Below are 10419 nucleotides of genomic sequence, written 5' to 3'. Positions count from 1 at the left end.
GATGCATCCGACTATGCATTAGGGGCGGTTTTGGGCCAACGTGTGGATAAACTTCCGCATGTCATTTATTATGCTAGCAAAACTCTCTGCGATGCCCAATTGAACTACACCACCACTGAAAAAGAATTGCTAGCTGTGGTGTACGCCTTGGATAAATTTCGCTCCTATCTTCTTGGCTCCAAGGTCATCGTCTTTTCAGATCATGCCGCTCTTAGGCATTTGTTAGGGAAAAAAGAGACAAAACCCCGCTTAATTCGATGGATCCTCTTACTTCAAGAGTTTGACATTGACATCCGGGACAAAAAAGGGACCGATAATGTTGTCGCCGATCATCTCTCTCGCTTACTTATTGAGAAATCTTCAGAATTTGCAGCCATCCGTGATTCCTTTCCTGATGAGCAACTTCTTCAAGTTTCACATTCTACTCTTCCATGGTCTGCGGATATTGTCAATTATCTTGCGGTTGGCAAAATTCCAGCTCATTGGTCCAAACAAGAGAGGGACCGATTTTTCTCCCAAGTCAAGCATTTCTTTTGGGAAGATCCGGAATTATTTAAGTATTGCCCGGTTCAAATCATCCGGCGATGTATTCCTGAAACCGAGGCCACAAGCATTTTAAATTTTTGCCATACTCTTGCTTGTGGAGGCCATTTCAGTGCCAAAAAGACCGCTAACAAAATCCTTCAAAGCGGATTCTTTTGGCCTACCTTGTTCCGGGATGCATACAATTTTTGCAAATCGTGTGAACGATGTCAAAAACTTGGATCCATGTCCCGAAGAGACATGATGCCCCTCACCAACATTTTAATTGTTGAAATTTTTGATGTGTGGGGGATTGACTTCATGGGACCATTTCCATCTTCTTATGGCTATGAGTACATCCTTGTAGCGGTGGATTATGTGTCTAAATGGGTTGAAGCCGCGGCTACCAAAACCGATGATCATAAAGTCGTGATCCATTTCATTCAATCTCACATCTTTAGTCGTTTTGGTACGCCCCGAGCAATCATTAGTGATGGCGGATCTCATTTCCGAAATCGTTATCTCAAATCCGTCCTTGCTAAGTATTCAGTCATTCATAAGGTTGCTACACCTTACCACCCTCAAACGAGTGGTCAAGTAGAGATTTCTAACCGGGAGATTAAGCACATTTTAGAAAAAACGGTTAGACCGGACCGCAAAGATTGGTCATTAAGGCTAAACGATGCACTTTGGGCTTATCGGACAGCTTATAAGACACCCATTGGCATGTCACCATATCGACTTGTCTTTGGCAAAGCATGTCATCTCCCGGTAGAATTAGAGCACCGTGCTTATTGGGCCGTAAAAAGGTTCAATTTTGATCTCAAACAAGCCGGCTCTAATCGTGCGTTGCAATTAAATGAACTTAAGGAATTGCGTAATGACGCGTATGAAAACGCAAAAATTTACAAGGCAAAGACTAAAGCTTTTCATGACAAACACATCGTCAAAAAGTCTTTTGCCCCGGGACAAAAGGTCTGGCTTTTCAATTCCCGCTTGAAACTCTTTCCCGGTAAACTCCGGTCAAGATGGGATGGTCCATACATTGTCACTACCGTCTTTCCTCATGGAGCAATCGAACTTCATGATCCTGCAAGTGGATCACTCTTCAAGGTAAATGGCCAAAGGCTTAAGCCTTGCATTGACGGCACAATTCTAACCCGAAAAGTTGAGGAAGTCCCCTTGACGGATCCCATTTATGAGGATTAGTGCCTGCTCTAGCTTGGTCTAGCTATCGACATTAAATTTAGCAAAGCAAGGGAATAAATTCTTTCGATGTTCCAAGCTTCCTTCTCTTTGAAATTGCTCGTGCCTTACAAAATTTTTTTTCTGGGAAACGGTTTAGAAAAGCCCAAAATTTGATTTTTCTTAGACCTTCTCAACTCTAATTTTCATTCCCGGAATTCTCCATCGCTTTCTAGCAATTTCATTAGATTTTTCAAATGCGACTCATGTGCATATTTTCTCATTTTTACTAAAAAGTTTGAAATTTTTCTCAAAATTCTTCATGCATTTGAGATGTTTAAACAGTTGAAAAATTGCAAGGTTCAAAACAAAACCTTCAAAATTTCCCATGCATTGGAATGGAATGAATTTGCAAGTTTAAAAAATTTTCTCCAGAAATTTCATTCATGCATTGTGTGATGTTGCCAAGGTTTGAAAATTTTCTTACATCCACCCATGCTTTGTGTGATGTTCTGAAAGTTGGCATTTTTTTTCATGCATTAGATATTGCAAAGTTTGAAAAAAAATATATATATATATATATATATATATATATATAATAATAATAATAATAATAATAATAATAATAATAATAATAATAATAATAATAATAATACTTATTCTTTTCCGCCAACTTACTATGATTATTATTGTTGTTAATAATAATAATACTAACGCCAATTTTTTTTCTTGCATGCATTGCATTCATGCATCCTGTTGCCTGCATTCAGCTCTCAGTGCATGCATTGCCTTCATGCATGCATGCAAATTCCATGTAGAAATTCTTGCATGCCTTAACCCCTTGCATGCATCGGACTCAATGTTGCATGGCATGCCACTGTAGTCATTTGCTCACTGGCATGCTCACTGTCCCTCCATGGTTCAATGGTTTCAAGAACCAGCTTCATCCTCCTACCCAAGCCCCGATTGCTCAAGCTCACAACCTCTTTTAAACCACACCATTCTGATCCTACTGACCCACTTTCGAGCACTCCAACTCCAATTTGGAGTGCTCGAGCTTCCTTGCCTTTTTCCTCGACCTCTCTGGCTTCATTTCGAGCACTCTAAGAGCCCATTTAGAGTGCTCGACATTGCTTGCACCAAACAACAACCTCACTGCTCTCAGTTCGAGCACTCGCCAAGCCTCTCTAGAGTGCTCGAACTCCACCTTCTTCACTCTCACCACCCAACTTTCTTCCCCTCTCTCTCTTCACCCAAGCAACCACAATGCATGAATCACCATGCATCCAACCGAGTCACAAACCAACTTCCCTCCACACCATGCATGCATGCAACCATGCAGGTGCCACCCCAAACCAATCTCGGCTACCACAAACATCACCCTCTCGGCATCTTGCCTGAACCATCCAAACCCAACAAAACCAAATCCACCTCACAACCAACCTCATCACTCAGCCACTCCATAACCAACCTAAACCCTCCTGCATGCATGCATGCCAAACCAAACTCCCTCACCATCCCACCCCCAAGCTCACCACCCTCTCGGCAATTACAACCCACCACAACCATCCCAGCCACCCCCATGCACCAAAACCTCCACCAACTAACCCACCTCCCCACCTCTACCAACTCACACAACCTTCCTCATCTCCTCTCTGCACCACCAAACCAATTCTCTCTCATCCACCATACAAACCCACCTTCCCCCTCCCGGCACCCAACCTCCTTCTCTCTCTCTCACACGCACCCATCCTCAACCCAACACCCACACCACTTCTCACTCACCTCAATACCCCACCACCCCATCCTCTCACCTCCCTCTTCCTGCCTTCCTTCTTGCTCTCGGATACCCTGAAATTCAGGTTTGTGTCCTTTTCCTTAGTTTTTCTTTTCCTTTGTTCATTCATGGTGTTTTACAAGGAGGATGGGCTTGTAATGTTGGAGTTTGGTTCTGTTGGTGCTTTGTTGTTGATTTGTTGATAATAGGGCTTGTTTCTTTGTCAAAAATTTTGGGTTTCCTCCTCCTCCCCACTCATTTTCACCTTCTCCTTTTTGTGGTGCACGCCAGGTGTTCGCTGAAATTCCTCAACCAAGTCCACCTCTCTAAATGTCTCGTGCCGGTCCTTCTCGCCCTCCTCGACCCTCTTCAGGTGCCCGTGCTGTCACTCGTGAGCGACCACGTGATCCTTGGGATCGCAAACAACTCAACTACGAACTCTCATTTCCGCTCACGGATGCCTTTGACATTCTACCCACAACTTCGTGGGCTGTAGCCGAATTGACTAACCGGCGTCTGCAACACATTTGCACACCCCTTGCCAGGGTTGCCTACCCCCGTGTAGTGCGCCTCTTCTACCAGAATCTCCAATGCCCTGAAGAGCCACCCATTTCTCTCACTACATCCATTGATGGCACCGCCTATGCTTTCACTATGACCGACATCATTCAGGTTTCTGGTTGGCCCATTGAGTGCCCCGATGACATTGTCAATCGTGAGAATCTCCCTTTATATGAGGAGCCGGATACATTAACTGTGGCGCAGATTGCCGCTGCCATTTGCACTATTGACGATCCTACTCGGCCCCGGTCTTTTATCCGCAAAACCAATCTTCCGGAACGCCTATGGTTCATTGACACTGTCTTCAAGCACAATGTCTGCCCTTTGGTGCATAGCACCGAGCGTCGGGGCCTCTTTCTGCAAGCCTTATATGCCATGGACCAAGGCCAATGGTTCTCCATCCCAGAGCTCATTTGGTCCACATTTATGAAGTTTTGGCATGATGCTCATAATACACGGGCTCCGCGAGTTGAAAATCGGAAATTGCCTTTGCCGTTTTTCATCACTCGGCTCCTTCAGCACAAGGGTTTCGTTGTTCCTCCCCATGAACCAAAAGGCGACAAAATTAAAATTTTTACCCAGCGCCGGTGGATCAATGTTCTGAGCCATTCTAGTACCCCTCCGCCTCCTGCCCCCCTGTTCATCCACGCTCCACCTCCTCCTCCTTCTGAGGCAGTTTCCACCGCCGTACCCACTGCGAGGGTAGAGCCTCCGGTCGAATCTCACCAGGACCAGGCTTTCATCCGGGCTTCCATTGCCGGTATTCATGAGCGACTAGATCGTTTTGAGAATTCTTTGTCCGCGTGCACTCAGACTCTGTGTGGGTCTTCTTCACGTGCTGAAGAAGATCGTCGTCTTGCTGCTGAAGACCGTCGTGTCGCTGCTGAGGACCGTCGTTTGGCTTCCGCTGAACGGCGTAAGACTCAATCTCTCCTCCATTCCATCCTCGCCCGTTTACCTTCTGGACAGTAGCTTGTTGCGAGTGTGGACCTTCTCTTTTTGTTTCATCTGTAACTATTTCTCTTGTATATTTTGTTTTTCTTTTAAACTGTCAGAATTTGCTATGCATAGGTTGCTCTGGTCGACATGATCCCTGTACAGCTCTTTTTGTCATCATGTAAACTCTTTTTGCAATGCAAATTCTTTATGTTCTGTTAACTTTCGCTACATTCTTTTTCTGTCTTTATGCTTGTGCTATTAATGCTGTTTGTGGTTGTTTCTTTTGGTTCTTCATGTTGCTCTCCAGGTTGCGCAGTCCAGTTCAAGTTTGGGGGTTTTTGTCTCAAAATGCCGTTCCCTCCCCCTGGGTATTGTTGTTCCTTTTATACTCTTTGTCCTTTTTGTCTCTAACTTGCATCCATGTCCCACATTGAGGACACTGTGTCATTTAAGTTTGGGGGTGCATCAAAGCATTCTTGGCATATTTTTGGTTCCATAATTTTTGCTAAGCAATGATAGTATAACTTGACACTTGTCGGAGATGAAACATATGTTTAATACCTTGTGTATAGAAGCAATTGAAATTTTTGAAAATAAAGAAAAATTTGAGTTGAAATGATCATGTAGATTCAAACTAGTCTGTATAAATGTTTCAATTATATTCTTGCTGGATTTACACTCTTATAAGCTTCACAATGCACATATGCACATTGGAAACTTAACTGTGAGGCATGCAGCTGATTAACCTTGACCTTGGCCTAGTTAATCTGATTTGATGGACCTGATAGATGAATATCTTTGGCATGATTTATGTCATGAAAAAAAAAAAAAAAAAAAAAATGAAAAATGACCAGTTGACGTTCGTAGCCTTTCCAACTCGAGCTATTAAGCCCTTTGGAGTGTCTCTACACTTAACACCCTAAAGCCGTCTGGTTTGGGAGTTGTTGGCCTAACGCTTGCTACAAGGGTTGGTTAGAAAGCTTAAAGGACTTAAACATTGCACGGTCATTCAAAAAAAATTGTAATAAACATGGTTAGCTGAAGTTCGTAGCCTTTCCAACTTGAGCTATTAAGTCCTTTGGAGTGTCTCTACACTTAACACCCTAAAGCCGTCTGGTTTGGGAGTTGTTGGCCTAACGCTTGCTACATAGGTTGGTTAGAAAGCTTAAGGGACTTTAGCATTGCACAACCATTCTATGTTTCGCTTATGTGTTGAAATAAATTGTTAACAAGCAACAAAAGTTGTCTTGAAAATAAAATCATGCCTTAGGGACTTCATGTAAAAGGGAATTCATTGATTTGAAAACTTGTGCCTTGGAATTGGACAAGAAAGTAAAAGCCGCATGTTGAGAATCCAATTCACTTTCACTGGAGTTTGAGTTATTTCCATTTAAGAGATGACAATTGAATTATTTATATGGACTATGATGTTGATGCATGCATGTTGAAATGGTTTTTCCCATTTTTTGTATCAATGCTTCATATATGCAAGGTAGTTTTCCCAATGACCCCATCTCCAGTTTTTGTCTGTTTCAAGTTGTATTTGAGCCATGTATCTATCTCATTTTACCATGGATAATATTTTTGTAGTAGCATGCCCATGGTTGTCTTTTCATTGAAGTATTCATTGTAGTTTTGCTAAGGGACTAGCAAAATGTAAGTTTGGGGGTGTGATAAGCGCCGAATATTGTGTATTCAAGCGCCCTAAATTACATTAACAAAGTCCAGTTATTAATTATTTTATGTAGATTAACTCCATTTGCATGTTCTTATGCATTTTCAGGTTGAAGTGCAAAAAGGAAGCAAAAATGAGGCCTTGTGGAATTTTGAACAAAAAGGATGCCATTTCTGAATTTCTGGCAGCAGTGATGTACTGCCTTTCTCCCCATTTTCGACCAACCAGACTTGAGAATTGGGTCTTCATCAAAACATGAAGTTTTCAAAGCACTGAATCAGCTTTTCAAATCTTCAAACAGATCATCATTCAGAGTTCGGGACACAAAGTTATAGCAGTTTTCCCAAAATAGGTCAGCGCTGAGCAAGAGGAGCATGTTGCACATTGTACTAAGTTAGAGTGCTCGAGATCACCAAGCGTGTGCTCGAAAATCAGGCAGAATGCCCTTCAGAAATGGCTCATTTCAGCCCACTTGCACATTGGTTTCCTCAATGCCATCTTCCTTCTTTATGAAGTGGTTGGAGGTGTTCCTTGGAGGAGAGAGGGTGTTGTTGGAGCATAAAAAGCTACCCAAGGGCCACACATTAGAAAGCTTGGATTTTTAGAAGATAGAGGAGAGAGAAGAGAGCAAGAAGAAGAGGGTTCTTGGAGCAAAAGGAAGGGAGCTCGAAAATGGAGAAAAAGGGCAAGCTTCTTCCTTCTCCTAGCTCACTCATGGGTAACTAAACCTCATCTAGGGAGGTGATGAAGCCTCCCCTTATGTTCATGTTCTAGATTAGGTTCTATTTTGGGGATTATAATGTATAAACTTTGGTCTTTTCATAGTTTAAGAGCTTATTACTTCTTGTAATGAATATTCATGTTTAAATGATTGATGTGAGGTATTTAGCTTGTCTTGATGATTCTTACATTAGTCTTATTGCTTTTATTTTCATAGTGACAATGAAGATATTAACTATGAATGGTTTTCAAGGCATGTTAATTTTGAAGCTTGATATTCCATTGCTTAGGTACCTCCTTTGATGGACTATGCTTGATTCTTACTTTCATGTGCTTCATCATTTGATTGAATGCTTGATGGTCTTTTGCTTAAGTTAATGTATTTGATACTACACCCTAGTCTAGGTAGTCCAAATGTGTTGTCTTTTGATAGACCATTCTTGTTTTAATCTCATGAACTCTTTATTGGTTATGAAACAACTATGTGTTGCTACATAATTCTCGATCATTGCTTATATAGTGTTTATCCCCAATTTAGTCTTGATTTAGCATGTACTTAGGGCGTAGGTGGATTCACTTCTCTAGTTTCCCCTTTTATTATCTCTAACTCTCATTTACTAGCACTACTATTTTATGCATTCTAAGTTCCTAGTTTAGTGACCATAAAACAAACCCTCTATGAACACCCCTTATCACTCTAAAATGACTCTAGACACTTAGGTTGCCTTAAGACTAGCGCAGTCCCAGTGGTTCGACTTACCCGACCAATAGCCCTATTTTACAATGATTCGTGCTATTGCGAAGGTTGATGTATAGTTCATCAACCAATCAGTCCACATAGTATGGATTCCCGAGTTGTATTATATTGGAGGATTAATTGTACCAGAAAGATTTATTAATCAATGAAAATTTATTCTGAGGATTAATTATGGGATTATTGTCGTAGTTTCTTTTCAGCAATTTATTTATTCTTTTGTACTATGTGTTTGTTTATTACCGATTTGTTTTTGATATTCTCGGGTATTCGGGTGTGGGCCTGGCCAACCCGCATTCGGAAATCTGGGGATATCTACTCATATATTGATGGATTGTGCCTCTTTCTTAGTTTAATTAGTTTAATTTTCATATCCCTAGCTTAGTTGTAGTGTAGTTGCTTTACTTTCTTAGATGGGAGGACAATCCATGCTTGTTGTTTGATGTTCCATACTTATGAATGCAAGTCATATATATTTCTCTAATTTAATGATGTGTATTGATTGTGGACTTAAAGAAAAGAATAATGGCTCAATTTGATATGTTGTATTATTCACTAGTTTGTCTAGACAATATATATTTAGTCATCCATATTTGTTGATTCAATTAATAACACACACTAGTATTGCAACACATAATCCCCCTTATTCATTACACATTGAGTGTCTAGGAAGGTGATGTTTAGTGGTGACTTCAAAGTCCCAAGACCCTTCTCTATTATTCTCTATATTTTACTCTACTTCAATTGCTTTATCTTGCATCCATTTACTTGACATTGTAGTTAATTAATTAAACAAACCATCTTTTGATCACTCGACCTACTAATCTAACATTGTTTCCATACAAATACTGCCCCTTTTCCCTTGGGATGATCCCTACTTACCCTAGCTATATTAGTAGTTAGAGGTAGTAGTGGCACTCTATAAATTCAAACTTGGCTACACTACGCACTTTTAATTTGGTGCATGACAGCACATACCAAGTTTTGGCACCGTTGCCGAGGATTGAGGTAATGCCGTATTTTGGAAACAATTAGGAATTAGTACTCTTTTGGTCGTGTCTTTATTTTACTTTATTTTGCTTACTTATTGTATTTGTTCTTGATTGGTTAGGTGCATAGAGCAAGAGAAGTGAAGCAAAGGAAAATTCTAAAACAAGGAGCAAGCTAAGGTAAGCAAAAACATAAAAAGATGAAAATCTAAAAATTTGCAAAGCAAAGCAAAAATTGAAAAATAATTTGAAGTTGCTTAAGGACCCTTTGTGAGGTTTTCTAACTTTATCTCTAGTTAAATCGTCGTCCTGCATGGAGGCAAGTCTTTAAATTCTTAGATAAATTGTGAGCCCGCATGGAGGCATTTTACTTTCTTTGCATATTGTTCAAAGCATGGGAGTATGGGATAGATATATATGGAGGTTTGTTGATGGATTTATTGCGGAGGCGAATTGATTATTATTTGCTACGTGCTTGTTGCTAGTTGTTGTTTTATTTATGCATGCATGGTCGTAGGTCGTTAAATCCTACTCTTATCCCGCTTGATTTTCATCTTGAATCGGTTGTTCGTAATCCTAGGGGAAGGGGTAGCTCATCACTCTATTTCATTAATGGAGGACATTAATGAGGACCATGTGGAGGACCTTGGTCACACCCCAATGTGCATCATGACAACATCCAAGTACCATCAGGCATGCCAAGACCATTTGTTTCATAACAACAAGGCCAAGTTCCATTGGGAATGCCTCGGCCAAATTTTGTTCCACCCCCACCTCCCGTTGCTCAAGTGAATCATGGTACTCATGTAGAGCCACCAATTGTGAATCCTCCTCTTGCCTTAAGAGATCGATATGTGCCAAATGAATATAATGCACTTACATGCATTCAATTGTCCCCATTTAGAGCACATCACTATGAAATTAAACCACAAACCATTCAAATGCTTTCCAACTATCATGGACTTCTAAGTGAAAAACCTTACAAGCATTTGGATGAGTTTCTTGAAGTGTGTTCCACTGTGAAATACAATGATATGCCAGAAGAAGTTTTAAGACTCAAACTTTTTCCTTTCACCCTTAAAGATAAGGCAAAATATTGGTTTAACAATCTTAGGTCTTTTTCGATAAGTTCTTGGGCGAAAATGCAACAAGAGTTCTTGAAAAAGTACTATCCGGTTTCAAAGACCAATGCGATGATGACCTCAATTAGAGAATTCTCACAAGAGGAAGGGGAATTGTTTCATGAAGCATGGGAGCGCCTTAATGACTTGCTTAGGAAGTGTCCACATCACGACAT

The 10419-nt window shown here is 40.8% G+C and overlaps 1 pseudogene; it reads right to left on the bottom strand.

Moving 5' to 3' along the window:
* Positions 1-10320: 10320 nt before the first annotated feature.
* LOC132298040 (small nucleolar RNA R71) lies at positions 10321-10419 on the bottom strand (annotated as a pseudogene).

The sequence above is a fragment of the Cornus florida genome, unplaced genomic scaffold (assembly GCF_030987335.1).
Source record: "Cornus florida cultivar Cherokee Brave unplaced genomic scaffold, ASM3098733v1 CherokeeBrave_3.0.0_Hap2_Chr02, whole genome shotgun sequence".
In the NCBI taxonomy this organism is placed as follows: domain Eukaryota; kingdom Viridiplantae; phylum Streptophyta; class Magnoliopsida; order Cornales; family Cornaceae; genus Cornus; species Cornus florida.
The sequence above is the reverse complement of the archived record's forward strand: the minus strand, read 5'-3'. Positions and strand labels throughout refer to the sequence as shown.